This window comes from Ursus americanus, chromosome 10 (assembly GCF_024610735.1).
Source record: "Ursus americanus isolate L20-20 chromosome 10, mUrsAme1.1.p, whole genome shotgun sequence".
In the NCBI taxonomy this organism is placed as follows: Eukaryota; Metazoa; Chordata; class Mammalia; order Carnivora; family Ursidae; genus Ursus; species Ursus americanus.
Window position 1 is genome coordinate 17717247 of NC_142136.1, and position 25739 is coordinate 17742985.

General features: G+C 35.8%; 1 protein-coding gene and 1 non-coding gene across 2 annotated transcripts in view; one reads left to right on the forward strand and one right to left on the reverse strand.

The window, feature by feature from the left end:
* Positions 1 to 25739, reverse strand: part of GPC5 (glypican 5) — a 653116-nt gene that overhangs the window by 76570 nt on the left and 550807 nt on the right. The window lies entirely within an intron of this gene.
* LOC123801190 (U6 spliceosomal RNA) lies at positions 12694 to 12801 on the forward strand. The gene has a single exon (XR_006782147.1). It is a non-coding gene; the product is annotated as a U6 spliceosomal RNA (small nuclear RNA).

The window sequence follows — 25739 nt, forward strand, 5'->3', positions numbered from 1 at the left end:
GGGGCTGGGGGGGGGGGGGGAGTTAATAGGATCCTACTAATAGGAGGTACAGAATTCAGTGTTTTTCAGTGATAAAATGGTTCTGGAATTTGTGGTGATCATTACATAACTTTATGAATATACTAATCACGGAATTCTATACTCTCAAAGGGTGAACTTTATGGTATGTAAATTATAGTTATAAAAACTGATAAATGAAAAACAACAGGTTTATTCCAATAATACAAGATTTTAACATCATAAAATCAATCAGTGTAATTTATAGCATTAACTGTTTGAAAGAGAAAATCTTATTTCAAAGAATGCACAAAATTGTATTTTTTAAATGTACAAACAAGGAATAGAACAGAATTTCTTTAACCTGATTAGAGATAGCCATAAAAACCTAAAACAAATGTCATAACTAATAAGGAGATATTGAAAGCTTTCCTTCCGAGATCAGAAACAAGACAAGATTCCCCAGCCAGTTCAATAAAAGAAGAAAAAAGTGCCTAAGTATTGGCAAAAAAAGAAATATACTAGTCATTATTTGCAAATTGCATTGTATGTGCAGAAAAAATTAAATGCTGGAATTAATAAGTAAATGTAGCTAGCAAGATCACTGGTTATAATATCTGCATATAAAAATCTAAGGAAACTTATTTCCTTACACTAGCGATAACCAATTAGAAAATAAAATGCTAAAAATAGACCACACATGATCAATGTTTTATTAACTTCATAAAATTAATTTGAAAGTTTTCCATTTTTATATGTTCTGGAAAGTTTGAGCAACTTTTCAAATCATTTAAATAATGTTAAATATATCTCTCCAATAACAACAACAACAAAATATTCAAGTTTCTTGGGATTGTGGCTATCCATAGAGGTATTAGGACATAATCGAAGACCATTTTTAGATATAAATCACAGACACTCCTAAGAATGTCTTAATTCCCTAAGTATTCTTTTTTTTTATTTACCAAAATTGACAAATTCCTTTTTTTTTTTTTTTAAGATTTTATTTATTTATTTGACAGAGAGAGAGACAGCCAGCGGGATAGGGAACATAGGCAGGGGGAGTAGGAGAGGAAGAAGCAGGCTCCCAGTGGAGAAGCCTGATGTGGGGCTTGATTCCAGGACTCTGGGATCACGCCCTGAGCCAAAGGCAGACGCTTAACGACTGCACCACCCAGGCGCCCCAAAAATTGACAAATTTCTTATCTCTTCCTTTTTAAAAGGTAACACAGGCTTATTTAAAAATTTGCAATTAATGCAGACATATAAAAAGTAGAAAATGAAGATAATCTACCAGACTCATTTTAACGATAACCACTTAACGATATTTTGGTGTATAGCTTATATATATACAGGTGTGGATATGTACACATGTGGCTATGTATATATATGGCTATATATATATATATATATATATATATATATATATATATATATCTCCAGATGTGAGAGTACTTGTACATGTGATCAGGGGAGAAATACATAGGCAAATAGAAACAGAGACAGATGTCAAATACAGTAGGCATTATATTTTGTAAACTATTTTTGCTTCTTAAGTTAGACAACTTATAGAACTTAATAAACATAGTAACCAGAAACCCTAGAGTTATTTCCACATTTTCACATTTCTGAAATGATATCTGTGTACAGATAAACATTCATCACAACAAACTACGCCTGTTGTTTGGAGTTCTTTCCTCCAGCTGCCATGTTAGGTTGCAGTAATGATTGACATGTGTTTGCACGCTATTTGGGAATTTAATATTTGTTATGTTGGATTTCTTCTGTTCTTAGGACATACAGCTTGGAAATACACATTTTGTTTTCCTGCAACCGGATGGGGCACACATACCAGCATTAAAGGATTACAATTAATGGGTCCCCAAGCTTGCATCCTTAAGCAAACCTTACAAATACTACCCTTCTTATTAGCCCTGCCTTCTGTTCTCATTCAGTTTCAACAGAGTACACTCAGGAATTCAAACCACAGTGCTTCCCCATTTAAATAGATAACCTGCCACTCAAAAACTGACCTTCAAGTTTGATGTTAGAAATGGAGCTAATAGTTCCAAATTCTTTAAATAACAGACTATGGATTTTTTGTAATGTTTAACAGGACATTTAAAACAACAGAAAGATTTGGTTCTTGTGATTTTCCCAATAGTGATTACCAATAGTCTCCTCTTTCTTTCCTATATTTGAATGGCATATTTCATTTCACACATCCTTAACTTGCTGCCAGAACCCTCATACTGCTAAGGGAGAAAGCTTACCTAGTGCAGTATTTGTAAATGTCAACTAGCCAACAGATATTTGGAAGCCTATGAATGTTCACCTTTCTAACATTTGCTTAAAGCCATCTGGAATTAATGTTCTCCTCTTTCTCCTCTTCTTACCTCAAATACCCCCCCCCAAAAAAAAACCCTGTACAGAAGTGGACACAAAACGTATTAAATAAAGCTGGTATTAAACCTTCTTGCATTGAAGCAGGAATTATGTGCACATGTAAAAAAAAAAAAAGAAGGAAACATTTTTATAGTAATCTGTACACTTGTTGTCAAGTTACCCTTTGATAAATCTGCAATTTTCCAGTGAAACACATCTTGTTTATTTTGGATTAGAAGCAAGCTCTTGCATGTCTAGCAGGATTCATTTGCTGCTAAAGAAGCACTAGACTGAAATAAATCACATGTCCCTCAAACCAAGTCTGCTTATTTTTGTTTTATTTTCTCAGCCTGATTAGTCAACATTTGTGAAAATGAGTAATTTGAAAGATGATACTGAAAACTGCATAGAGTTGGCCCACCCCTCCCTCTTGAAAGAGTGGCTAATTTTCCTCTGAGGCGTCAGGACTACGAAGTAGGGAAATGGAAAACGAGGAAGTGGACCTGTTAACTAACTCTGGAAAACTCTACTCTGGATAAGCTGCTCGTATGTGGTGCAAAGAAGCCAATGGATACCCTGGGCAAGTAACACTTTGTAGGGAGCTTTGCCCTTCTCTGGGCTTCATTCATCTTTTCTATTTCTTTTGTTTCTCTTTCCAGGTTTGTTCTGTCAAAACCGAATGTAACAAAATCTGAGTCAATCATCAACATCCTCTCACATTCAGCCATACCCACACACCCAATCCCACCATCTAACATTCATTTAGTAAATATTTACCAAACTCCTTCTTGGTACAATCACTTCATAGGGCCAATTGGACATAGAGCAATTAGCGCAGCCTATGATTAGATTAGCATAGGGCAGCCCTTTGCCTCTAACATTACAGAGTAACTTCTCCTATTTTAAGTCCTTGAGTATTCTATCCTTCCCAGGTCCAAAACTTTCCAAGTTTACCTAGCCATCTTTCCCCTTAAGCTTCTGCCTCCACTTTGCAATTTATATCTGTTCTATAAAAATTCCCCCCAAAAGAAAAATTAATCTTCCACCAAAAGTGGGTTATTTTTTAAATTTTATTGGCTAATTACTTAAAGTTCAATCTCTCAAGCCCATACTTAAAATCTTGTCTTTTTAACTCTTGCATATTCAGTTACTGATATTCATTTATTCACTATAAATGATAGAATATGCAAAATGCCAAGCATCGTAAAAAAGAACTAGCTTACACCAGTCCCTTCAAAAAGCAATTAATAAAATGTATACTTTAATGAATATTTTTGAACAATCTATATATCAGTAATCAAACTTGTTAGCTAGAAACATAGAAGAGATCAAAGATCTGGTCAACTGACCCAATGTATAATTCTGAAAATGTAAATTTAATTTGTTCCTGATAAATGACCTCTCAAAAAATAACACATTAATAAAGGACATTGTCAGGAAAGTAAAACTTATTTGGAGTCTTTTAGGAGCCAACACATCTGCTGATTTAAACCTAGGAGATATAGAATGATAAGAAATTAGGTTGTAGCTAAATATCCATGAATATTAAGGTTATTCTCTATTGGTTTGGAGTGCTCATTTACACACCAATATTCAGCTTTAGGAATTTAGGGACTCATTAACTTTGCTAAACATGGAATTTAGCTTTTTCTTCTTTAAAAAAAAGCTAATTATTTCTTTACTATTTTTATATCCAAGAACAGTCTTCTTATTACTCACAAAGGACAAATCTTTACCAATCCCCACCCCTGCAGTCAGGGAAATAATTTCATTTAAACATCCCCTGAAAGCAATTATTTATGGGCTCCACTGAAACTGGGGTAAACTTTTTGTCGTCCCATTTATTTTATAGAGATTAGAGATTACTTATAAAATAATACAACTCACAACTATTTAGTGACTACGTGAACAGAAAAATCGAGCAAAAGTAATCCAATGATCCCAATCACATATCAGAAATACCTTGTTGTAATTTAACTGACCTTTCAGCTGCTCTCAAAGCGTTGCTGTGGTATTTAACAACATCACTGATTTGAGAGGCTCTACATTCTCTGCATCATCAGAATTTTATGAACCGAAATTATTAACACAATTGGTTTTATTGAGAATTGCTTTGATTGTTGTTCTCATAAGATGTTCTCTGAAGAGATTGTTGTTAATCTATGATAAACACTGTAATATATTTGAAGAAGCCCTTCTCGAGGCATCTTCCCTACCTGACACTATGTGTCCTATCTTTCAGCAACGTGCAACAGTTATTTTGCTCTAATTTCTATAGCACGGCTGTCTCTGGGGTCTCCTTGAAAATCTCCAAGCATCTCACATTTCAGGTTTTCTCTAGAGCAGTGTTTCTCAACCTTGGCTGGCAGTCCTCATGTCCAGCTGCAGCTCAGACCAATTACATCAAAAACTCTAGGGGTGGAACCCTGACATCAGTAATTTTTAAAACTCCCAGGTGGTTCCAATGTGCAGTCATGGTTGAAAAACACGATTTAGAGTGAGAAATCACCTCAGGCTATCCCACAACTTTTCTATTAATAGCCTAACATATTACAAGTGGCAAAATGGCATCAGCGAAAGCGTATGGTTATAAAATAGAGCTATTTGTTTGGTTCCAACGCTGTTGAGGTATTTTTGTAAAACCTTTGTGTCTCCGTCCCTGTAATTTGGAGTTTGAGCCATCAAATTCTGATCAAGAATCTGCTAAGTTTAGGCCAGAGCTGGAGCATGACTTTCTTGATTTAAAAATGGCAGCTCTTAGTAAAATTCAGCCATTTAATTATTTCCTAAAAAAATGAATTTTGAACCAAAGTGTCACTCTTAAATAATTAAAATGTTAATAACTTTGAGGTAAATAATAAGCTGCCAATGCCATTTATTTAGATCAATTTATTAACACGTAGAATCCTAAAAGCATCAATCATTAGTAGCTTCTTTATACAAATTTTTATGTATTAAACTTTGTATGCTAACATTTATGGAATCTGAAACTCCTTCATGTAATATCGTGAATGTTTTTAGCTTTCTGGTTAGGAAAATTCCTTTTAATTGCTCATTCTAATAATTCAAAAGAAAATCATGTTTTTGTTTCGAACCCACCTTTAAATCTTAGCTCCAAGCTCTTTTAACTTATTTATTTTAAATTTGCAACAGAGTTAATTTTCAAACCTCTCAGTTTATTTCTCAATAATGTCTCTCTCAGGCCGAAACATGGTAGGAATAATAAAGGCACCTCACATTCATCAATAATAAGGAAGCCTTGTCTTATAAGGTTTCACTCTACGCTTTATCCTTTCCACAGCCCTTTCGTTAGGCAACAAGTTTATTTGATTTGGACAACTGTTTGCTCATTTTCCTTAATGGGACCTACCAAACCTCGACATTTGAAATTAAACAAAACAAAACAAAACAAAACTTTCATTTGGAAATTGAAGTTACTATGCAATGCAATTTATAAGAATGTTATTATTACTGATGTAAACCCAACCGTTTTCGGCATTACAGTGAATCTCATGACACTGAACAAGGACTATGACATTTACCCATTAATCAACCTAAGAAATTTATTTCAAGAAACAGCCTTTGGTCCCAGTTTTCTGGGACCTGAATTATAAAGCAAATTTGGTGTCTCCTTTTTTTAAGTAAACCTCACTTTCCCTGCCAGTTCATGAAGTGGCAGCATGCAGGCAAAAATCTCATCTCCAAAAGGCAGTCTTTCTGAATCTGCTTCCCCAAGTAGAAGTGATCTGCTCTCCTGCATTTCTCCTTCCTGTAAATACTTACATTAAAATGGTTCTACCACTTAATGACAAATTTTCTTGACTTCCGCTCCATACCTCTCGGTGATAATTTGACCTGATTCATAACTGTATCTCTAGCCACTAGGGGTTCTCAGATGGTGTTCAATAAATATTTGCTAAATGAATGATGAGGGATGCAGACTATACAGATTTAGCATTTGTTAAAACACATCAAATTGCCTGTTTAAGATCTGTGCCTTTCACTGCATGTAAATTGTACTCCAACTACAAAGAATAAAGGACATCTTCTCATTCCCCTTGGAACATGCTTTCAGAATCAGATGGCAAACCATTCTGGAATTGGAGAGTTCCTCCGCCATCACATAGGCTGATACGCATCTTGATAATCCACATTGTTTTCTGGACTCAGAAGTTTACTATTTTACAAAATCAAACTCATCCACAAATTTGCCACCAATGTGGATATTCAAATATTGTGCAAACACACATGTCGAATTCAAGGAAGATGTCTTAAATACTAACAGCTTCATTGAAATAAAATTGAAGTTTTCTATAGTAATGATTTTGTGGGATTAGGCATATTTGGTTATTACTGCACTAAAACATGACAACATCCCTTAATAGTCAAATTTTGTATAAAAAACACTCTCATTTACTTTTATAAATGTTTGAAATATTTTACAGAGTGATATATAAGTAACCAAATATCAAAATTAGGTATGGACTAAACCAATTCAAATGAGCTGAGACAGTATTTAATCAGCTAGTACCATCAATAGGTCCTAAAAGCTTTATAAGTACATTATTTACAAGTGAAAATCTACCACTTTATTATCGTTTATCCAGTCAACAGTTATTAATTAAAAACAAAAATGCCGGGGCGCCTGGGTGGCACAGCGACTAAGCGTCTGCCTTCGGCTCAGGGCGTGATCCCGGTGTTATGGGATCGAGCCCCACATCAGGCTCCTCTGCTATGAGTCTGCTTCTTCCTCTCCCACTCCCCCTGCTTGTGTTCCCTCTCTCGCTGGCTATCTCTATCTCTGTCGAATAAATAAATAAAATCTTTAAAAAAAAATGCCCTACAGAATGGTCAGAGTATAAACCCCAATCAATAAACAAAGAAATGTACATAAATCTTCCTTTCCTAATCATTTTATCCTTCTTTCTTGGACTTCATTACTTGATCTTTAAGAGATAAGAAAGCTATAATGTGAAAAAAAATTAAAACATAAAAACAGAAGCATGGTTTCACTGACATCAAAACTTGAAAACACATTAAGAAATACTGATAAATTCTTGCCGTTTTTAGCAATATAGAAGAGATAATAGCAATAAAAAAGACCTTGTAGTCTAGAGTATCGTTTATTTGTTTAAGAAGAACTTTTGTCCTTAATGAGATATTATGCAGCATGTCATATAAACAAATTAAAAGAAGTATAAGTGGGTGATTGCCCAAAGCATTACCTGTTGACTTGTTTGTCACTTTTAGTAATGGATCCTGAGGGATAGCTAGAGAAAACTGAGACCAGAAAAAAATGCAGACCTTCCTGACACAGCAAAACTGTTCCATTCCCCAAGAGAGTATGAGAGTCCTTTGGTCACAGAATTATTTTGTAGGGGAGCATACTAAATGGTTTTGCTTAAGTTGTATGTTTTTATCTAATTATAAAGAAAAATATAATTTCTAGATTATATTAAAACCATAGGAGTGATTATTAACTTTAAAAATTTAATTTCGTGAATTGATTTTATTCCCTTAAAATAGAAATAGTCCTATTTTGCATTGCAGTTTGCATTTTTTTCCAATGAGTGCATAAAATCGTTGCATATGCAAATGTGCCATACCTTTTAGTATTGCTTATGTACTTTGCAAATGAAGTGTCTAAAGCAAATTCTATAACTCAATTTCTGGTTTTGTTGTAAACCAAACACTACTTAATAGCTTAGCACACCTGATTTGACTTGGCATTTTCAAAACTGATTTATTGCACTCTGAAAAACCTGTTAGTTCTAATCTTGCAAATGCAATAGGTTCTTCTTGCCATGATAATTATTATGCAGCTGATAGGTATGTTATGTCTTCCCTCAGTTTATATAATTGTGATTTATCATCCATTTCCAAGAGAAATCACATCTCCAAAGCAAAGGTTCTGCCATGTCCTATTGACTAAAGTGCCGTGCATTATCTGAAGAGTAGCCTGGTTACAAAGAGGGACCAATGCAAACGCACCCTATCTCAAGCCCTGGAGTAATTCCTGGGGACAAACTGATGTGTTCTTTATGCTTTGCAGTAGGTGTGGTCAACGTTTTAGAATTTAAACACAATTAGACTAGAGTTTGCCATTTGCTTCTACTGCTAATGAATAGCTGCAATCAATAGGCTACATGATTGACTTCCAAAATATTTTTAAAATATGCCAAATAATTAAGCAGAGTTGGGGATAATTTAAGGTATACTGAGATAATTATATATATACATATCAATATAAAATATAGCACAATTTTTCTTCTTTCTTTAATAATTTCCATTTTCAAGCTGTAATTCATTCTTTTAAAATTGACAATGGCAACTTGACAAGCATTGTTTGTAATTATATATGGATTTTTTAAATTCGAATTTCAATGACTTCTGTTCCTTCACAATAAAATTGTATCACTCTGCCATCCTAGAAGGCTCCTTCATAGCCATGTGAGAAAGTTATTCCTAGATATATGTCTCTTTCTGTATTATGAAGTAACAAAAAGAGCTTTGAGAATTCTGTATTTGATCTCTTATTGATGAGGACCCAAATGAAGGTACAGTTAACAAGGTTCTGGAAAAATACCAAGATATTTTTTCTCTGAGTTTTCTCTTAAGTGGCAAGAAGTAAAGCAATGGAGAATCAAATTAAAGATAAACATTATTCTTTATACTCCATGTGATGATAAAGAAGTAATTTTAGGGTAGCTAAAATTATTTTAATACTTATTTCAAGTTTTAAAGATAGAATGAATTAGATTCAACACAAAGGACAACTACTATTACTACAATAACTACATTTGAATCAATAATTCATGTATTTACAATTCCATAAAAATCTATCAGTTCTTTCTTATTTTACTATTGCAGGTATATTTGATTCTTATAAAGGACAGTATATGATAGAATTGGGGAATATAAATTAGACCTGAAAAATCACTCGAAAATTATTTTCTTCTATGGCTCAATCTATCAATCTATTAAATCTATCAATCTATCAGTCTATTTACTATCTACCTATACCAAATATATTTATAATATTAAAATGATGAAATCTCCCCAAAAATGAGATCTAAGATAAATGTGAAAAATTCCTATGTGTAAAGTAGGCAACTTATACCAACTTTCTTTAAATTAATCTTTATATCTCTATGCAAAAGAGGGAATGTATTTTATATATACTTTAGTAGTAAACAAATTTATAGTTAAGAAGACGTTCATCTAAATATTACTTATAACAATGAAAATATGAAAATATCTTAACAATCTATCATGGCTACATAAATGCAGGTATACCTTTTTAAATAAACACTGCAACAGTAGTTATAAAAGATATTATAATCTGACATGGAAAAATCTCAATCATATATTATTGTGTGAATAAAGAATGTTACAAGCAAAAACATGTAGAGTATATATCCTTTTATATAAAATAGTATTAGAGCATAGGCATTCAGAAAGATATGTCTACACATATGTCTTTAACTTATAAACAATAGTTTGCCTTTGGGGAGCTTAATTTGTACTGATGTTTATTTTCTTTTTAGCTAAAGTAGTAAATGCATTGATGATCTTTCTGCAATGACTTTGAATCTTATTTACCCTCCAGATATACCTCATTATTGAGACTATTTTTTGTGTCTTCTCATCTGAGGCAATTTAGATGATATAAATGTGAACAAATTCTGAGAAGTTATAGCCAAATAATAAGTAATCCTTGCATGATTGTTGCTTACTTCTGAAGAGCGAAGGAGTAGAATGCAGTTTAGTAAAAAGCACATGCACCAAAGGTCAAGTATTCTTACATAAAATATAAGGTTTTATGAGAAGGGAATAAAAAAATTCAAAGGTTCATGAACAAAAGTAAAGAGGGGCTAGGTAATTAGAAAACATGATAGAGCACAAGAAATTGCAAAGTCCCAGAGTCCAGAGTTTTCTAACTGGGATAACAGAAGACCTAAACGTTTGTTTCTATCCCTGCAGTGAAGAAAGAATAAACATCTAAAACCTCGCCCTAAAGTAAACTACGGACTTTTGGTGATTATGACATTTCAATGCAGGCTCATCGGTTGTAACAAGTGTGCTATTTGGAGCCAGATGTTGATAGCGGGGGAGGCTGTACATGTTGGGGGACAGAGGGTGTATGGAAACTCTCTGTACTTTCCACTCAATTTTTTTCTGTGAACCTAAAACAACTTAAAATAACAAAGTTTAAAAATAAAAAAAACCCTAAAGATCCTCTGCTAGCTGCTGAAACCAATATAGATGTCTTCTGGCCATGCCAAAGGACCCGACCCAAGATTCACTTGTCACATGGAGGGAGTGGTCCAAGACAGGGGTAATGGAAACCATGAATCTCTTGACACCCAGACATGAAGTCCCTTGGCATCATTTCTATTCCATTCAATTTGAAAAAGCCAGTCACCCAGTTTCAGAGAAAGAGGCCATGGACTTCCCACCTCAACGGGAAGGATGGGAAAGAACTGGTGGTCAACTTTAATCAATCATGGGAAGAAATCTCAATAGGGCACTTGGAAAAAGCATCAATTTATATTAGGTAATTGAGGTTAATCAAATTAGGAACTGTTTTATTAGATTTGATCTAGCATTATACCCCTCTTCATCTGGGTTGGAGAGGGTATGAACTCAAGAACATTGTCATCATTTTAAACAATAAAGTAGCTAAATTGCTGTATTTTATGTCTTAAAAACTACATAAATTATGGTAATGGAATGAAAAAACAAGCAAATGAAAATTAGCAACTCAAAATTCATGCATCATTCAAATTTAATTTGTATGGCATGGAACCACTAGCTTTCTTTTTAATTAAACATATTGTTATATATTGGGGCGCCTGGGTGGCTCAGTCAGTTAAGCATCCGACTGTCGAGTCAGCTCAGGTCATGGTCTCAGGGTCGTGAGATGGAGTCCTGCATCTGGGCTCTGCGCTCAGTGGGGTGTCTGCTTGAGATTCTCCTCCTCTTCCTCTGTCCCTCTCCCCACTTGTATGCTCTCTCTCTCTCTTTCTCTAAAATAAATAAATCTTTAAAAATATTATTATATAGTTGCATAAAAAACATATCAGAAGAAAATTAATTCCTATTATATTGGTGCAGAATATTTTTTTCCAAACTTACAGATAAAGGTTTGTACAACAAATGATAAAAAGAGAAAAAAGAACACTACTGTAGCAAAGAGAATAAAGCTTCCCCTCTCTCCACAGATTTCCATATTTGAATCCCCAAAACCCATGAGTATGTTACCTTACAGGCAAAAAGGGACTTTGCAGATGGGATTAAGTTAAGAACTTTGTAGTGAAAAGATTAACCTGGATTATCTACATGGGCCCAATGTAATCTACCCCTCCCATGGGTCTTCATAAGGGGGCGGAAAAAAAGTAGGAGTCCAAGAGTCAGAGGAGTTGTGATGATGGAAGCAGAGCTTGGATTGCTGTGGTCAGGAACCAAGGAATGCAAGCAGCCTCTAGAAGCTGGAAAAGGCCGCAAGAGATTCTTCCCTCGAGACTACTGAAGGAACACAACCTGTAATGGTAGCCCCAGAAGACCATGTCAGATTTCTGGCCTCCAGGACTGTCACACTGCATGAAGCCACTAGATTTGCACAAATTTGTTCCAGCAGCAATAGAAAGCTTATAAAACTATCAAAAAATTTAAAATGGAAGTTATAATTATTTCCCTTAAATGACAGCTAACAACCAATAAATCATTTATAAAAATTTTAAAACTAATTTGTATGGTACAGTACTTAACTACACTGATGTTATCTGATAAAGTCATCTAGGCCTTAGGAACTGTGATTTTTAGGTAGTAAAGTTGGTTGAAGGCATATAAAATATGCTTTGGAAAAGATGTGTCCAGAACACATAATTCCCTTCTGGGGCATATTATTAAACCAATTTTCACGTTTTGGAAACACACAGACACTCAATGGTAAATTAAATATAACCTATGTACAAATTTACTTATGTATAAATTAACCTATGTATAAGTAAATATATTTTAAATAAATTGAGCCTGAATAAAATAAAATAATAAAATAAAATAAAATGTTATTCTAACCTGTGCATTAGGACATGGAAGAAATTTCCAATTTGTGAGTTCAGGGTTCTCTCCCCATCTGGTAGTTGGCAACGTCTAATTTGTGCGGCATGTATATGTATGTGTGTGTGTGTGCAGGTGCACTCCCTCTGTTCTCCTAAATAACAACAGAATTTAGGGAAGGAATGGGGAAGAAAACAAGCATTTCTTTGTAGATCTATGGAATTAACTTATCATTAAAAAAAACTGTGAGTGCTCACTTCCGCAGCACATATACTAAAATTGGAATGACAGAGTAGGTTAGCATGACCCCTGTGCAAGAAATTTGACATGCAAATTTGTGAGGTGTTCCACAGTTTAAAAAAAAAAAAAAAAGAAAGAAAGAAAAAAAATGTGAATTGAACGTATCATAATTTCATCATCTTCATTTATGGGAAATCTAAATACATTTCGTTTCATTACAATGAAATGGAGAAAGAACAAATACGCATAGCCAAGAAATGTGAGACCTAATCAGTTTCTATCATAAACTAACTGGCCATCACTGAGCCTATTTCTACACACAATAAAACAGAATGCCTCATACGCCCAATGTCATCAGCCTGCCACTGTTCTGTTTCCCATCTTAATTAGAATGGGAGCTCCAATATTAACGTATTTGCAATTTATGCTAATGAACAAGGTCACTTTCCTCCTGAAAGCCTGTTCAATTCTCTACAGTTTACAGAATCAAATCAAACTTGTTAACTCATCTTTGTAAGTTCCTTCCTGCCTTACCTTATATTTCCAATTCTCCGAATAGTTTCAAGACCAAAAAGGCACAGCCGGGAACCATGTTCTTAGCATTTCTCTACTCCTCCTAGCCTGGCCCACCTCATCCACTTCAGCCCAAGCCTCTTTGGCCAGGTGTTCAGAGGATACTGGTATAAAATGTGGATGTTCCGCAGATCCCATAAACCTTAACTGCTGAGGAGGGCATTTCTGAGGATGTAGAATAGACCTTAGGAAGGTTTGCAGTGCAGACTCCATTTGAAGATGTGCACCTGCCAGGACTTAGGCCAACATATGGGCCCCGGGGAGTCCTGCTTTCCTGATCTGTAAAAGTAGGAGAGTGTTGGCAGCATTCACCCCATGGGGACATTGTGTAGATATAGGAACACAGTGTTTGTACAGTACTTGACTGTCTTCAGACAGTCTTCAGCTGGTCCTATAGTTATTTGAAAAAGAATGGTTTGTAAAAAGGGAGCTATAATCACCAAGGAGATGTAAGAGGGTCTTTGTTCTTCTAGAACAGAAAAGAGGGATATTAGCAGTCAAGGTAGAATCTAGGAAAATATAGTTTATTTACACCAAGTTATTTTGGCACAGGAAATACAAAGTTTCTCTTTGGTTTTAGAGGTACCTGCTTAACCAGAAGAATCAGAAGTGAGGATAAATTCGTTTCTGCATTCCCTATTTGTCTATAACTGTGTGGTACTCGAGCTCTCTGAACCAGTTGTAACACCTACCGGATGTCTCATTAATTAATGAGTTGAATAAAATCTTTGACACACGTTCCTTTACGAAAAAAAAAAAAGTGGGAAAGAAAAATGGAGATGCCTACTCTCCCACGGCCCTATGGTAGGACTTCAGCCTGAATTAGGGAAGTCTGGTAATTGCAGTGATTGGTAGAAGGAGAGACGGAGTGAGTGACAAAGGGCAGCGAGTGTGATGCTCTTGTGGGTTGTGCCGCGTAAGAAAGGAGAAAATGTTCCCTGCTTCTGCAAAGGGAGATGTAACCTGGGTGGGGCTGCTCTTCATTCGCTGCCTCAGTGTCAGCGCACCCTTGATGAAGCACAGCCTGGTGGTCTTGCTCTGGTCCCTTCCCGACCCTCTCAATCCTCAGTCAGTCTCCGCCACACCTGAGCCCTCTGCATGGCCAGTTGTGAGCACATGTTCTTGTCCACGATTACAGTATTCATGAGTATGCACAAGGAGTAAGTTTAAAGCAACCAAGATTCACATTTTAGCAAAACGCAGTGCCTCCCTCCGTCTTGTACATGGGAGTGAGGACTTGGTCACAAACGTGGATCATGACCTAATTCTCATGAGAGAGGTCCTAATTATCTCCTAATACCGTCTGCTGCCGCGTCCCCTCTCCAGCCACGACGGTGTGCTTGCCATGATCAAGCTGGGTATGCTCCTGCCTCAGAGCCTTTGCAATTCCTTCTGCTTCAGATGCTCGTCTCCTAGACAGTGTATGGCCCACTCCCTCAAATACCACTCGCTCAGTAAGGCCTCTCCTGACCACCCTATATAAAACCGAGACCTCTAGATTCCTTGGCCCTCCATATTTCTTAGTCTTCAATACAGGCCACTTTTATACACATTAGGTAGGTTGCTTTTCTCTCCCCAAAGGCAGACATGTGTTTTGTGCTGACAAAACCGAGAACAGAGGCTGGCACCTTGTAGGTATGCATTACGTCTTTACGAAATCAGTATTTGTTGAATGAATTAGCATTCGGGATATTTTTGGTCAACCAAAACACGTCTAAATAGCATTCATTTCAAAACTGCTTGGTGCAACAGGAAAGCAAGAAGTACATTTTTTTGTTGTCCATATTAAACTAGCTAAAATTTGAATTTTTGATATCTCAAGGAATTTTCTTTGGCTTTATGGAAAGTTCACTAATCCACAATATTCTGTGACCCCTCAAACCAAAATATGGTTCATTCAATTCTGTCTACATATATTAATCCGGAGATAAAGTTTACATCTTTAATCTTGTTACAAATGTTTAAATGACTACTTATGAACCTCACAATTTTAAGAATGTAAACCCTTTAATAATCAATTACCACATCCAATTAGTTCACAATCATTGAAATATACATTTGGGACTAGGGCTCATTTCAAATCTCAAAATACAAAGTCACTTAATTCAGAACTCCATCTGTGCCTCAGTCTCTGGAGTCTGACAAACAGTCTCCAAATTGTCTTCTGAGTTTTCATCAAAACAAGACACCAGTTTGGAATCTATTTTAACATTACTTGCACTATATGGGGACTCACATTGCATCTGCTTTGATTTTTCTCTAATGAAAGTTCCTAGTTGTTCTGTGTCAGAAAGGATGTAAGTATTCCCTAGAAATAGCGCTTTTATTTAGAATGCAACAATAGAGAAAATCGAAGCCCCAGATCTTATATTTCCTATTCATAAAATTGTAATTGGCCTTTTTATGTCTGTGCTACCCTCGAGACACAGGGAATTAATTTTATGTCCACGAGCATATATAGGATACCCATAAAACTCAGAATAGTTCAAATTCTCATCCCCCAAAAAGAATTAGAAATAAAATCAAAGCATATTTTTCTTTAATCTTGGGGATTCTGTATAGTTTAATGTGACCTCTTGAGATGATATTAAATTGCAGTTATTGTAAATAATGGGCAAAGGAAGAACTATGGTATAATGTTTGCAATAGTATTGTAAATAGAGAACAAATCCCCACCAAATTTACATTTCACTTGCAGGATGAAGCAGACTCCTTGCAGATATCAAATGTTTATACTCTCCTTTGTTATAGTTGCTACAAGTACAAGCCCTGTTAGCTCACTAGGTTCAAAGTCTGGTTTCACTACTCTGTATGACCTAGGTATGGCTTAGACTTGCTAACATACGGCAAACCTCATTTTACTCATATCAATAGGAATAAAAATGCCTACATCAAACCTTGGGGACAGGTAAGCCCCATGTAAATTAATATACATAAAATACCAGCATGAGTTCTGATTCACAGTAAATGCTAAATAAATTGTCACCAACACTACGGCCAATCAGACAGAATAGACGTCATAATATTAGCTCGCAAGGAGGTGACAGTTCCAGAGGCAGAAAGTTGCCTTGTCAAAAAAAAAAAAAAAAGCAAGTATACAACTTTTCCAAAAGGACAAAAGTAAGTCTTGGCCCTGCGTGTCCTTATTTTTGTGTTTGTGCTTAATGCACAGTATCATGATTTTATTCAGCACTTGAATGAGAATACACTCATACACACCCAAAACAACTTATTCTTTTTAAGATACATATTATGTTCTCTTCATTCCTCCCTCCATACGTGAAATCGATAATGTAAAAAAAAATTCCCTAAAGCAATGAACAAATATCAAAGTAATTCACAATTTCTTTATTGATATAGATTAATGTACAGTAATACAATCTGTACATATTTCCAGATATGCGTGTATAAAGTTTTTGGTTTTTTTTACAACTAAGATTACAAGAATCTGAATAACATCTCAAAAAACAAAAAAGAAGAAAGAGGGGACAATAAAGGAACCAAACAAGAAAGAAGAGAAAGAAAAGGAAAGACAGAGACAGAGAGAGAGAGAGAGAGAGAGGGAGAGAGAAGGAATAGAACAGAACCATCAGCCTGCTAAACCAACCCTATGAGGAATCCTCTCTTTCCACATCTCCCTTTTCACATGTCTGGTCTAGAGGACAGCGGTCTTGGAGCTGTGGAACACACACACTCCTCTTCACGTGCTCTTTTTGTTAATTTCTACATGAGAGGGGCTCTAGCTTCTCTCTTACCTTCGCTTTGTAATCCTGGTGCTAATCAAGGCTGAAATTAAAAGATTCCATTTGTTTCACCTCATTAGCCTAAGAGGCTGAAGTCCCTAACGTAGAAGTGGCTTTACATCTTTCCCCGTCTCAATAATCTCTGTGGAACTAAAGAACCATCGTGCCACAGAACCTTGCTTTTCAAAGTATGGACTCAAGACGGGCAGGCTGGGCATCACCAGGGACCTGGTTAGAAATGGAGAAGCTCGTTCCCTCCTCCAACAAACGCGGAAGCAGAATATGCGCTCGCGCTACCAGGTTTCCTAGGAGATTCATATGCATATTAAAGTTTGAGAAGCACTGTAATAAAGGATTATTAATAAGGATGGCTTTAATTCCCCAACTGTGCTCCTTTAAAAATTAGTATCTTCCAAAATGTTTTCTACAAAAATGAGTTCTATAATCAAATGTATTTTAAAAATACGAAATTAAATAAAGTTAAGCCAATTTCCTTTCTGCGACTTCTTGGAGCCACTGTTATCCTCTAACACGTGCAGTAAAAATGGCATGTGCGGTATTTCTCTAAGCTCTCTGACCATGAAGCCATGTTTTCTTTGCGTGATCCTTTAAATATTTCTGAAAACACTGGGTTTTATTATAGCACAGTTTGGAAAAAGGCGTCCTAATTTTTTGCAGACTTTTACAAACTCTAGTTAAAACATTAGGAAAAATGTTTGAGATTTAAAATTAAATACTAGGGGCGCCTGGGTGGCACAGCGGTTAAGCGTCTGCCTTCGGCTCAGGGCGTGATCCCAGCGTTCTGGGATCGAGCCCCACATCAGGCTCCTCTGCTATGAGCCTGCTTCTTCCTCTCCCACTCCCCCTGCTTATGTTCCCTCTTTCGCTGGCTGTCTCTATCTCTGTCAAATAAATAAATAAAATCTTTAAAAAAAAATAAAAAATAAAATAAAGTTAAATTAAATATTGGAAAAATTATTTATGTAAAATATTTAATTCTCTGAATATTGAATTGGAAAACAGGCGATGTTTGCTCCTGCCTCCTCCCTGCTGTCTACAGGTCCATTACCCTCCTTCTGCTTGTTGGAGTCAGGGGCTTGGCACTGATTTCAATGGAATCTCAACATTTTTTGGTATGTTCGGTCTTGAAATTTCTCCCTCCTCTTGCCCCATATCAAAATAAGAGTTTTCACTATGTTCCTCCAAAGGAAGAAACCACCATAAAAACAATGTGTTAAAGCCATCCTCTGATAAGTCATATCTGAAATTGTCTAAATGTGCTGTTCCTTTGGTTTTTTTTAAAGATTTTATTTATTTATTGGACAGAGATAGAGACAGCCAATGAGAGAGGGAACACAAGCAAGGGGAGTGGGAGAGGAAGAAGCAGGCTCATAGCAGAGGAGCCTGATGTGGGGCTCGATCCCATAACGCCGGGATCACGCCCTGAGCCGAAGGCAGACACTTAACCGCTGTGCCACCCAGGTGCCCCTCCTTTGTTTGTTTTTTAAATAGAGAAGATCTAGGCTCTAAATTGCCTTTCCCCAATGCCAAAAGAATAAAAAATAAAAAGTTACATTTGTTGCTATAATTCAAGCACACCATACCTAAAACCCTCCCTGTGAATATCACACACATGGACTCTAATGGACAGCTGGAATGAAGAACAGTCAGGTACTAAGAACTCACCAAACTTCCAAATATAAACACATTTGTACACACTCCTCATTTCCTATTATAATCTTACTTTCGACAGGGGCCCCATGTTTCTTTCTCACTTATTTCATTATTTAAAAGCCTTTTAAATGTTTTTCTATCATTTTCCATGTTCTAAGAAGACAAGTATTACAGACATGAAGAGTTTCATGGCCAGCTTTCTCTCCTTTCCACTTAGAGCTTATCATGGACAATTCATATATATAAAAAAGAAAAAAAAAAGCAAGCTAACACTGCATTTCTTTTCAAATTCCTCCAGACATAATATTTTCTGGCTAAAAAAAAAATCTCATTTTTAGACTCCTTTTTCTCTTCACTTCTATCATAAAAATGGAGGCTGGCTGCTCTTTTTATATATTTTTTGGCCATATCGACATAAAGTTAATTAAGATTTCAATCTAGTTTTATCTAGGACCAAAAATTGTAATTATTCCATTATTTTCAATATTGCCTTTAGAGGCAATTCATGGTTAAAATATTACAAAATATTATTTTATGTAATATCAGTAGTCTCACTCATTTTGGACTATCCTCCCATGCAGCATTTCATAAAGGAACCATTAATCATCATTACAGTTAATTCCCCAAGAAAACAACTAAGCAGAATTGAGAATATGAAAAAAGCTCAATGGTACATAAATACCTATAATTCCTGCTTCCCTTGTGGCTTTTTATTTGGAGCTAAGATTTTAAAGCAATGCTAGTTTACTCTCTCCCCATCTTTATTTATTCAACAAATATTCACTCAATGCATATTAAATGCTAGGCTCTGTTCCATACTTTGGAGATTTAGGAAAAAAATTTTAAAAAATAAACATACATTATAAGGTCAGGAAATGATAAGTGCTAAAAGGAAAATTAAAGCCATTTAAACAAACAGAAAATGACTTGAGTACGGGAACAGGCAGTTGTCTTCCTGGACCATGAAAAATAACAGAAAATGAATAATTTATAGATACATATGTTGATACAGACATATAGTTAAATATAGATATATTTGGTCAGCTGTATATTAGGTATATATTTTTGATCAGATTATCCCAATTATACTGTCAATTTAGGTAAAAACCATCACTCCGTTTTAGCTGTTCTCAAAATGTTTATCAATAAGGCATGCCCCTATGAATTTTTTGTATGGCCCATATTTTTCAGGCCATACCAAAACTTCTCTTGAAATTTGCTAAAAATGTGCATAGCTATTTTCATTTGACATGATAAGAGAAGAAAAAAGAAACTTTATCTTAGTCATATAGAAAGAAATCTATTCCAACTGAACTGTATTTCAATTGAAAGTCTAGATTATGCTAACAATTATTGTGGTGTTTTGTGTTTTCTTTTTAAGGAAAAAAAAGTAAAGACTCAGAAATACTCAGTGGGATTCTTTTTGTCATTTATTTTGTCAATATAATCACCAAACCACTGGTCAACTTAATAATGAAATTGAGAAAAAAATCGTTATGTGCTGCTTCATACCATAGAAGGAAAATACATGATTTAATTACATTTAAAAATTTTTAATCACGTATTCAGGCAAATATATTGTGAAACCAAATTTCTTTAAATTCAACATGGGAAAGATCATGAAATATTGTTGTAAGAATCAGAAAAGTCAGTGTATAAAACAGAAACTCTATGAAGTAAAAAAACACTATGTGTTTTCAAAACTTACACCAAATGTACTAGCAATGGTTGCATTGGCCTTCTGGAGAGATCTACTGATGTAGACAATTCGAGTATGTGAGGAACCCTTTTGCCCTCGTGGCTGACTTTTAATATTGTCATTCCGAAACCCTGTCCTCCAATTCATTTGTGTTTTAATTCCTCTGGAGTGTTTGAGGGGACGTATCAAAAGATTTCTATAAATATCTAAGATTTATAGAATGGGAGAAGATATTTTCAAATGACACTGCAGATAAAAGGCTGGTATCCAAGATCTATAAAGAACTTCTCAAACTCAATACACGAGAAACAAATCATCAAATCAAAAAATGGGCAGAAGATATGAACAGACACTTTTCCAATGAAGACATACAAATGGCTAACAGACACATGAAAAAATGTTCAAAATCATTAGCCATCAGGGAAATTCAAATCAAAACCACATTGAGATACCACTTTACGCCAGTTAGAATGGCAAAAATTGATAAGGCAGGAAACAACAAATGTTGGAGAGGATGTGGAAAAGGGGAACCCTCTTACACTGTTGGTGGGAATGCAAGTTGGTACAGCCACTTTGGAAAACAGTATGGAGGTTCCTCAAAAAGTTAAAAATAGAGCTACCCTATGACCCAGCAATTGCACTACTGGGTATTTACCCCAAAGATACAGACGTAATGAAGAGAAGGGCCATATGCACCCCAATGTTCATAGCAGCACTGTCCACATAGCTAACCTCTGGAAGGAGCCGAGAGTCCTTCAACAGATGAATGGATAAAGAAGACGTGGTCTATGTATACAATGGAATATTACTCAGCCATCAGAAAGAACGATTACCCAACATTTGCAGCAACATGGACAGGACTGGAGGAGATTATGCTAAGTGAAATAAGTCAAGCAGAGAAAGACAATTATCATATGGTTTCACTCATTTATGGAACATAAGGTATAGCAGGGACAGCGGTAGGAGAAGGAAGGGAAGTATGAAGGGGAGGGTAAACAGAAGGGGGAAAGAACCACGAGAGACTATGGACTCTGGGAAACAAACTGAGGGCTTCAGAGGGGAGGGGGGTGGGGGAATGGGATAGGCCGGTGATGGGTATTAAGGAGGGCACGTATTGCATGGAGCACTGGGTGTTATACATAAACAATGAATCATGGAACACTACATCAAAAACTAATGATGTAGTGTATGGTGACTAACATAACATAATAAAAAATTAAAAAAAAAATTTCTATAAACATCTAAGATTTTATCACAGTTTAGTCAAGTCTCAGTTTTGTATACACAGTTAATATAATCAAATAGCACATTCATAACAAAATATATCTTATTTATAATAATATGTGCATAATCTTTAATGGAATATTATGAATATAATCAGAACATATCAAATGATTATACATACTACAGATAAAATATTATTACATAGTATATAGAATTCAACAGCAACAACCCTGTCAGATGTGTTATTATTATTTCAAATACACTTACGAGGAAAATAAGGCCGAACCTTGATCATTTGGCTCCATGTCCCCACTTTCATGGTACAATGTTACCCATTATCCAAGGTCTTTACTATATTCAGCTGGGTTTCTGGGACATAAATTGAGTTATATCTCAATTAATGATGCCTAAGAAAAAATCATTCTATCACATTTTCTATGAAAAATAAAAGCAGAAGGAAAAGAGCAGTACCATTGTTTGATTTTAAAACCCCTTTGTGAGCTTACAGATAGATATAGATCGCTAGCTGTTTAATGTACATAACTTTGCAGCTCTAATTCTCTTTTTCACCTAGAGTTAGGCCCCATATATCAGACTTCCTCCATGCCTCTCTTTGTTTCCAGGAGGATGGCCTCACGGGCTTCCTTCTATCGCATCGCTGCATTTCTAATTTAAAGTTAACTGAGTGACTTAGAACATTTATCATGAGGCTTGACTTCTGGCCACATCACTGATCACTCGCAATAACTGGCTTCAGGGTCTTGGTCAAATCACTTAACCTCTCTAAGTCTCAGTTTCCTGCCCCCCCAAATAACTTAAATTAGTAAATTCTATTGTCGTTTTTAAAAATCCATGAATAAAAAATTGATCTTGAGTATGTACTGTGTATTACTAAAGCACTGTGTTCAATATTAAGGGAGGAGTTTAAAAAAAAAAAAAAACCTCAATATCACAGCACCTCATCCCTTTATGTTTGCTGAAAAAAGGTTAACTAAAAACTAGAGCTACTAGTTAAAATATGGGTTAAAAGGTTTAAAATACAACTGCTGGAGAAAAACATCTGTATATACAACACAAGCCCTTTATTGACTTTGTGGCTTTATAAATGCTGGAAGACACGGGAACAACAACAACAACAATAATACAAGTCATCACATCACGTGTCACACAGTATGTGGAAGATACATTGCTCTCCTGACTATGGGAGCAAAAGGGGGAAAACTACGTAAGGGGCGGAGAGAAAGTCAAAGAAAAATGAGAAAAAAGTCCAGTTGAGGAAGAAACCCATTATTATTTTACGATTCTAGGTGCATTTTCATGATCAGCAACCATTTCTCTGATGATGGTCGACATTTTTATGCTGTCTTACTGAGGTTTCAGATACGAGACAATTTAATCAGTGTTGTTTTTATGACATATCCTGCTATAAGAGAAAATGATTCAAGATTATCTAAAATAATTTTGCTGTAACACTGTAGTTGTTAGCATAGGTTTGTTTTCTTTCTCTTCATTCTGGGTTCACGTCAAACCAAACTAAATGGAAGCAGGAAAAGGAAAATGATCTATGGTATCACTGTGGGTTCGCGTTTGGAAATTAAATTCCCTTTGCACTAAGGAGGCAAATGTAAAGTCACTTAACTCCATTGCTTTAATGAGATAAGAACAGACCTCATAAGTGCCTTTGAAAATTACTCCTCATTGTTTTATAAAAACATCAGTGATTTAAAAACATTAAAGGGGCATCTTATAGGCATTTAAGGACACTGCAAAAATGGCCACACAGAGTTATTAAAATGACAGCACTCTGCTTGCTGTTATCTGCTGCTAAGAGGTAGGAAGAAAATGTATTTTTGACTTCCTTTACAATGATGAAAAATCCCATCTCCCTCAAATCTATGGGGCTCTTTTGCAAGTACTTGGGAAGCATAACATCTTTATATTTGAAGGATTTTCTAATAAAATGCGTAACTGTGTGACTAATCAGCAGAATAAATTGGAAGGACTCAAAAAACTTTAGGGCGGGAGTTGCTGCCTCCTCCTTGGCATGCAGCAGCTGCTTCCTTTGGAAGGAGAGATCTGATCGGTGAAATGGTAAGAGTCTGATATCTATTTCCTCAGAAGCTTGAATTGGGAAGGGCAAAGTCCTAATCTTAGATGCTCATGTGTTGTTGCTCCCTCTTTGTCAGTCTACCACTCTTGGATCCCGGTTTTAGAAACTACCTGCCTGTGAGTCCTATGCATTCTGCTGACCAATCTTGCATTTTCCATGCAGTAAACCAAAAAGAACAATCTATGCCTTGTGCAGTAAAGTTTTCAGTTATTCAGCTGCTCTCTTGGTACTATTTTTGTACAAATTCTATGGAGGGAACAAGAAAAAGGAAAAAAAGATTTGGTTTGAAGCCCAAGCTATATTTTTTAATCCAACTCTGCATCTATAATAAAGCAGACAATTTCTGTTGTTTATTTCCATATAGGTTCTGAATCATGAGGGCATGAAATGGGTTGGTTAAGTAACCAAATCAAATACTGTGAGTGATGACAGTGGTCATGCTAAAACTACTCTCACTAGCCCTTTCAAGTTGAGCAAGCCTAGAGTTTTCATTCCTGCTAGAAGCAGACATCTTAAAAGGTTTTCCTTTTAAAACTCTCTTTGAAAGATGCTAGGCCTTAACAGAACAAGATCGGGGTGAATTATGTGGATAAAGTCTTTATCATGATCAAATTCGGTTAGTATATTTAATCCTCATACTATATTTCAGAGTTCATTAAAGTCTGGAAATCATACATCTGGTTGATACTGGATGCTGGAGTTTAACACTCTCGGTATCTACCCTACCAGCTTGCTGGGGATGGGCAGGAAAAACTACAATTCCCAGAATCCCTTGCAGCTAGGGCTTCAGATATAATTTAGATTCCATCAGTTAGATATCCTTCTGGAAGATCTCCATTCAGAACGGAATCATTTGATAAAATAAAAGAAACTCTTTGGGCTGGCAGAAGCGACTACCCAGCATCCAGATTAAGCAGTGTCCCGACTACTTTCTGAGACATCAGCTGTGGTGGCAGCCTCTGATTCTGTAACTTGCCATCATATGGAGGCAGTTGAACCCATGCAGACCAATTCTACCCAGCATGGGACTATTCCAGAAGCTTAGCCTAGGATCTTGTTTTTGTAACCCTACTAATCTATCTGTGAGATAGCTTTATCTCTTCAATAAACAGGTAATTCTTAAACAGGATAAAGTATAACCTTTGCACGTAGTTAAGAACCTGGGCTAATATATGAGTAAAAACAATTCAGGATAGAGATAAGAATTTAAGGTAAATCATAGATTATAAAATAGAGAATAAACTTGCCCAGGAAATACTGTATAGGGTAGAACTAAGAAAAATACACTACGAATCATGGGGAGGTTGAAGCCAAAGGGGATTCAACTAGATACGTAGATCAACTTTATAAGGCTGAAGCCAAAGAAATCACATTATGTTATGCATTGAGAATTACCATTCCAGTTGAAGAAGTCACACTGTAAGAACACAGCCTGAAGAAAAAGGGAACACTAACATAATTTGACTTAAATGGCAAACCTGCCCTGTAGGACTCAATGGTCACCTGCTGGAAAAGAAATACATTGTTGCTGTCAGCTACTAACCTGCGGAACCATTCCTATGTATTTCTCAAAAATTTTAGTTCCTGGTTCACTCCTACTCTGTCCGTTAGAATAACTGACTTATAATTTCTATATAATGCACTAATTTTTTTCCAATACCCTGTATTCTTAATGTCATAAATGCTTCCATTCCAAGGATATCTACCTCAGTCATTCCCTCCAGTGTCAAGTCTTAGACCTTAGTCTTCACCACTCACTGTAACACATGCATGGAACCATGATTATGTGATATACATAATCACAATGTAATGAGTCCCTTTCAGCAATGGACACCTCTAATCTATCTGGCACATGACCTCCAAGTTATTTGTACAATTATCTTTCTCTGTCCCCTGATACACTTCCTCTTTCCTCACCCAGTTTAAATTCCACAGTCTGTTGTAATCACTCTTGTATACCTTCCTCACCTCCCTTACCCCCTCACTTTTTCCAGCTTTCTTGGCACCACTGCAACTCTGGTTCCAACCAGCT